This window comes from Ornithorhynchus anatinus, chromosome 11 (assembly GCF_004115215.2).
Source record: "Ornithorhynchus anatinus isolate Pmale09 chromosome 11, mOrnAna1.pri.v4, whole genome shotgun sequence".
In the NCBI taxonomy this organism is placed as follows: Eukaryota; Metazoa; Chordata; class Mammalia; order Monotremata; family Ornithorhynchidae; genus Ornithorhynchus; species Ornithorhynchus anatinus.
The window spans coordinates 13863379-13870387 of NC_041738.1; positions in this window are offsets into that span (position 1 = coordinate 13863379).

Below are 7009 nucleotides of genomic sequence, written 5' to 3' on the forward strand. Positions count from 1 at the left end.
ACTCTGCACCCCTCTCTACCTCAGCCCTGAACCAGAGAGCTTCCTCTCACCACAGTCACCCTTCTGCTCCTCCTCCTCCTTATTCATTCATTCATTCGTATTTGTTGAGTAATTACTGTGTGCAGAGCACTGTACTAAGCGCTTGGGAAAGTGTAATACAGTAATAAAGACAATCACTGACCACAATGATTCACAATCCTCCTCTTCCTTCTCCTCATAATAACAACAACAATAATAGTAGTCATGGTATTTGTTAAACACTTACTCTGTGCCAAGCACTGTTTTAAGCACTGGGGCAGTTACAAGCTGATCAGGTTGGACACAGTACCTGCCCCACATGGGGCTCACAATCTTACAGACGAGTCTGTAAACGAGTCTGTAAAACCTCGTTTTACAGACGAGGTTACTGAGGCACAGAGAAGTTAAATGACTTGCCCAAGATGACAAGTGGTGGAGTTGAGATTAGAACTGAGCTCCTTATCTTCCCTCCCAAGCCCTGTCCTCTTCCTGACTTCCCTATCACTGTGGATGGTACGACCATCCTTCCCGTCTCTCAAGACCGCAACCTCGGTGTCATCTTTGACTCGGCTCTCTAGTTCACCCCACACATCCGATCCGTCACCAAGACCCGCCAGTCTCACCTTTATAATATCACCAAGATCTGCCCTTTCCTCTCCATCCAAACGGCTACCTTACTGCTACGGGCTCTCGTAATATCCCGGCTAGACTACTGTGTCAACCTTCTCTCTGTTCTCCCTTCCTCCTGACTCTCCCCGCTCCAGTCTATTCTTCATTCTGCTGCCCGGCTCATCTTCCAGCAGAAAAGCTCAGGGCACGTCACTCCCCTCCTTAAAAACCTCCAGTGGTTGCCTATCGAACTCCGCACGCAACAAAAACTTCTCACTCTAGGCTACAGGGCTCTCCATCACCTTGCCCCTTCCTACCTCTCCTCCCTTCTCTCTTTCCACCGCCCACCCCGCACGCTCCGCTCCTCCGCCGCCCACCTCCTCACCGTCCCCCGTTCTCGCCTAACCAGCCGTCGATCCCCGGGCCACCTCCTCCCGCTGTCCCGGAATGCCCTCCCTCCTCACCTCCGCCAAACTCATTCTCTTCCCCTCTTCAAAGCCCTACTGAGAGCTCTCCTCCACCAAGAGACCTTCCCAGACTGAGCTTCCCCTTTTCCCTCTGCTCCCTCTGCTGCCTCTCTACCCCCCACTTCACCTCCCCTCAGCTAAGCCCCCTTTCCCCCCTCTTTCCTCCTGCTCCTCCCCCTCTCCCTTCCCCTCTCCTCAGCACCGTTCTCGTCCGCTCATTTATATATATTTTTATTACCCTATTTATTTTGTTAATGAGATGTACATCACCTTGATTCTATTTATTGCTATTGTTCTTGTCTGTCCGTCTCCCCTGATTAGACTGTAAGCCCCTCAATGGGCAGGGACTGTATCTGTTGCCGATTTGTACGTTCCAAGCGCTTAGTACAGTGCTCTGCACATAGTAAGCGCTCAATGAATACTATTGAATGAATGAACTTTCCTCTAACCAATCAATTAATCATATTTATTGAGCGCTTACTATATGCTTAGCACTGTATTAAGCGATAGCCCCTTTCCTTCTCCTCTAACCCCTCTCCTTCCCTTCCTCTCCTTTCCCAACCTACTGCAATAGTGTGTCCAACCAGGAGCCTTATACTTACCGACACTTTAGTCCAAATGGGCCTGGAGAGGTCATTCTGGCCATCCCTCTGCCTGCTGGCGGACTGTCACTTTCCCTCTCCCCCATGCGGTGACAGTAGCAGTGAAGCAGCATGGTACAGTAGATAAAGCACGAGCCTGGGAGCCTGAAGGTCGTGGGTTCAAATACCAGCTCCATCACTTGTCTGCTGTGTGACCCTGGTCAAGGCACTTCACTTCTCTGAGCCTCATTTACCTCATCTGTAAAAAATGGGAATTAAGAGTGTGAGCCCAAACTGGGCCAGGGACCGTGTCCAACCTGGTTAACTTGTATCTACTTCAGTGCTTACAACAGTGCTTGGCACATAATAAGCACTTAGCAAGTATGATCATTATTATTACTAAAGAGAGTCTACAGCTCCCTCCCCTTTCACCGCCCCATCCCAGGGAACCAAACCTCAGGAGAACAGTCTCAGTTCCGGAGAACCGAAATCATCGTCATTTTCGACGTCCTCCCCGTCGCCATCGTCATTATCCATCCTCTGCATTTTCCCCACCGTCGTCTCAGCATCAGTGTTAATAATAATAATAATAATAATAATAATGTTGGTATTTGTTAAGCGCTTACTATGTGCCGAGCACTGTTCGAAGCGCTGGGGTAGACACAGGGGAATCAGGTTATCCCACGTGGGGCTCACAGTCTTAATCCCCATTTTACAGATGAGGTAACTGAGGCACCGAGAAGTTAAGTGACTTGTCCAAAGTCACACAGCTGACAAGTGGCAGAGCCGGGGTTCGAACCCATGACCTCCGACTCCAAAGCCCGTGCTCTTTCCAGTGAGCCACGCTACTGGCCAGACCAAGGTCCTTCTTGTAATAATAATAATAACGATGGTATTCGTTAAGCCCTTACTATGTGCCGGGCACTGTTCTAAGCTCCGGGGTAGATACAAGGTAATCAGGTTGTCCCACGTGGGGCTCACAGTCTTGATCCCCATTTTACAGATGAGGTAACTGAGGCCGAGAGGAGTTAAGTGGCTCGCCCTAGGTCACATAGCAAAGTGACGGAGCCAGGATTAGAACACACGACCTCTGACTCCCAAAGCCGTGCTCTTTCCACTAAGCCACTCTACTTCCTCCAGAAAGCCCTCCCTGATTAATGTCCTCCGCCCCTGGTTCCTCCTCTCTGGGTCGCACCTGGAGAGTTTCCAGTCCGCTACCAGTCACGACTGCAGGAGGGAAAGTTAAGCAGAGGCACACCCTTTCCATTCCTAGCTTGGGCAGTGGTTAGCGAGCGGAAGGCCATCTGCTACAAGTCAAAACTCACCTGTGCTGGGCAGCAGCACCCCGGGGGAGAGTGGGGGGCAGAGACTCGTTTACTGGGTGGAAGACGGCAATGGTAAACCACTTCCGGATTTTTACCAAGAAAAGTCTTTGGATCCACTACCGGAACGACTGCAGATGAAAGTGGGGCGTCCTGGGAGAGATGCGTCTACGGCGTCGCTATGGGTCGGACACGACTTGACAGCATAAGACAAAAACAACCCCTGGTTACCTTACTTCAACATCCTCCCTCAGCCCTGGGGCACACGGTTCCACCCTCACCACCAGAGTATCTCCAGCCATTCTCAGAATCAGTGCACGCCCAGCCTCCTTCAGCAATAGGGTACACACAGAGCCACGCTCAGAATCGGTGGACACCCAGTCGCCTTCAGCACCGGGACACACACAGCCTCCCTCAGATCCGGTGCACACACGGCAACCTTCAGCGCCGGGATAAACACAGCCTCCCTCAGCGCTGGGGTACACACCGCCGCCCTCACTCCTGGGGCACACGCAAACGCCCTCAGCGGTGGGGTACACGCGGCGCCGCCCTCCGCCCTGGTGCACTTATCACTATCTCCCCCCCCCCCATCTGAAGCTGTGCAGCGGAGACACCCGGCACACTCTAAAATTCTCGGCCCGCGCACGGCAGCCGGGCACGCACTGGGAGCCCCGACCCTCGGGGTGGGAGACCGGGGGAGGGAATAAACTGAGGGGGGATGGAAGTGGTGACTGAGTGGGGCTCAGTAAGTTCTCCTGGGGGTCTAACCCAAGTCTCTCACATTGTGCCCTAAATCTACTTCCTCCTGGCTAAAGTCCCGGGGCTGAGCCCGGAAGGAACTACAGGACATGTGGCGGAGGGGCAGCTTTCGAGCCTAAGCTTTCTGAAGTCTCGGTTGGTCTCGGTTGTGGCTTCCTCGCTGCCCCCGCCCCTGGCACCTGCACCTCTGCCAGTCTCGGCGGGCTTGCCTCTCTCCAGATGGAGGCCGTCAGCAGCTGTGTGACCCCGTGGTAGGAGATTTACGGCAGGGCCTCCCTTCCTCCCCGGGCCCAGGCCTGCCCTTCGCCTCCCTGAAAACCACTTCCCTCTCTCTCCGGACACTACCAAGAATGCACCTCCTCCAGGGGGTCTTCCCAGATTAACCCCCCATCGGCCTAGATTCTGACTCTCCCCGTCATCCACGTTTCCGGGACTGAGTGGGCCCTCTGGTTTGCTCATGGGAGAAGCAGCGTGGCTCAGTGGAAAGAGCCCGGGCTTGGGAGTCAGAGGTCATGAGTTCGAATCCAGACTCTGCCACTCGGCAGCTGTGTGACTGTGGGCGAGTCACTTCACTTCCTCTGCGCCTCAGTTCCCTCATCTGTAAAATGGGGATGAAGACTGTGAGCCTCAAGTGGGACAACCTGATGACCCTGTATCTCCCCCAGCGCTTAGAACAGTGCTCTGCACATAGTAAGCGCTTAACAAATACCAACATTATTATGGTGTGTTTTGCCTGCCTCTGTCACTGGGGCTTTAGGTGGGTGTGTGAGTTTGTGTGCTTGTCCTGTCTGACCTGAGGGTAACAAGCCACTGTGTGTGCTCTTCCCTCCATCCTTCTCCCAGTTTATAGTACGGTGTGGGTGTGCGTTTGGGTGTGTATTTGCGTACCAGATCGGCAACCCCTCAAGGACAGGGACTGCATCCCCTTCTCCCTCTATTCTTCCCAAACACCCAGCACGATGTGTGTTTGTGTGTCCCGCCTCCCCCATCAGACCGGTGGCTCCTTAATCAATCAACCGATCAGTGCACTTGCTGTGTGCAGTGCGCTGCAATAATAATAACAGTAATGATCGTATTTGTTTAGCGTTTACTGTGTGCCAGGCGCCGTACTCAGCTTGGAGGTGGTTACAAGTAAATCAGGTCGGACGAAGATTCGATCCCACTTGGGGCTCGGTCTCACTCCCCATTTTACAGATAAGGTAACTGAGGCCCAGAGAAGTAAAGAGACTTGAACAAGGTCACCCAGCAGATGGGTGGTGGAGCCGCGACCTTCTGACTTCCAGGCCCCTGGGTCTATCCTCTAAGCCATGCTGCTTCAAACTAAGCCCTGGGGAGGGTACAATAAAACAGGGTCGGTAGACACATTCCCTGCCCACAGCGAGCTTGAAGGCAGGGCCTACGTTCTATTAGTATGGATTTTCTGAGCAACTACCGAATGCAGTGTACTGAACCCTGGGCTATTTTACGCTCTTTAGCTTTTGTGCTCTGCATACAGTAGGTACTCACTGAGTTGCAGTTTGACCTAGTGGATAGAGCTAAGGCCTGGGAGACAGAAAGACCTGGGTTCTAATCCTGCTCCGCCTCTGGTCTACTGTGTGACCTTGGGCAAGTCACCTAACTTCTCTGGGCCTCTGTTAATGCGGAAAATGAGGATTAAGCCCGTGAGCCCCGTGTGGGAGAGGGGCTGTGCCCAACCCGATTACCTTGTATCTACCCTAGCGCTTAGTACAGTGCCTGGTACATAGTAAGCGCTTAACAAGTACCACATTTATTATTATAATGCGATTGAGCGACTGATCGCGGCACAGCCCCAAGAAGTCACGGTGGGAAAGTTACAGACTGCTTAGAGAGAAAGTCAAAGAATGTGATTTACTGTGGATTCTGTGCAAGGTTTATGAGGATGTCTTTAAAGTTCTATACATCCCTTTCCACAATCAATTAATCACTCAATTGTATTTACTGAACACCTGTTAGCACAGAGCACCGTACTGAGCACTTGGGAGAATCAATAGAGTCAGTAGACTTGATCCCAGCTCTTAAGATTTAAAATTTAGTCGGGGGAGCAGCAGAAAAATCATCGACAGACTGTAGACTGTGAGCTCCTTGTGGGCAGGGAACAACTTTACCAACTCTGTTGTATCGTACTCTCCCAACTGCTCAGTACAGTGCTCTGCATACTGTAAGTGTTCCATCACTCTCCCCTTCATCAAAGCCTTATTGAAGACACATCTTCTCCAAGAGGCCTTTCCAGACTAAGCCCCACTTTTCCTCATCTCCCACTCCCTTCTAAATCAACCTGACTTCCTCCCTTTGCTCTCCCGTCTTCTGAGACTCACAGCACTTTGACACATATCTGTAATTTTATTTATTTGTATTGGTATCACATAGACATCGATCCACTTGTTCAATAGATCCTCGGTAAATAGCGCCGATTGATTGACCTCTATACGGTCAGGAAAGATGGGACTGTACGCTTATTATGGGTGGGGAACAGGTCTATCAACTTGGTTGTATCGTACTCTCCCAAACGCTTAGTACAGTGTTTTGTACTCAGTGAGCGCTCAATAAATACCACTGGGGCGGCTATGGATGTGCACTTGCACCACCGCTCCTTGCCTGAATCTGGCTCTAAATGAGAGATCCTGGATGCAGGGGTGGTTCTGAGCCTGGCTCACAAATGGTTTCTAATCCCGGCTCCACCGCTTGCCTGCTGTGTGACCTTGGGCAGGTCACTTGCCATCTCTGTGCCTCAGTTTCCTCCTCTGTAAAATGGAGATCTAACACCTCTCCTCCCTCACTCTTGGACTGTGGGACAGTGACTTTGTTCGACCCAACTCGTCCCTGCCCCAGTGCTTAAGGTAGAATGCTTGGCACGTGGTAAGTGCTTCACAAATATTATTATTGTTATTACTGGTAATGATAATATTAATTGAGCTCTTTGGGAGGAACAGTCGGACTTGGGTTGCCCCCCGGCTGGACTCTTGATGCCTCTTTAGGGCTTCAGTAGTAGTCTGCACAAAACTAAGCACCTAACCAAATGTGGCTGATGACGCTAATGATGTTTTTGATGTAATTGGCTGGGAGGGGAGCGGTGGATTGACTAAGGATAGGAGATTCTAATCAACAAAAGAATGTATTTGTGTGCTCAGTGTGGCCTAGACTGTGGGTTCTGCATAGACTTTTTCAGTTTACACACAGACCCACACAAATATATCCTTAGAGGATGAGATCTTTATTTTAGCAGGTTTCCCAT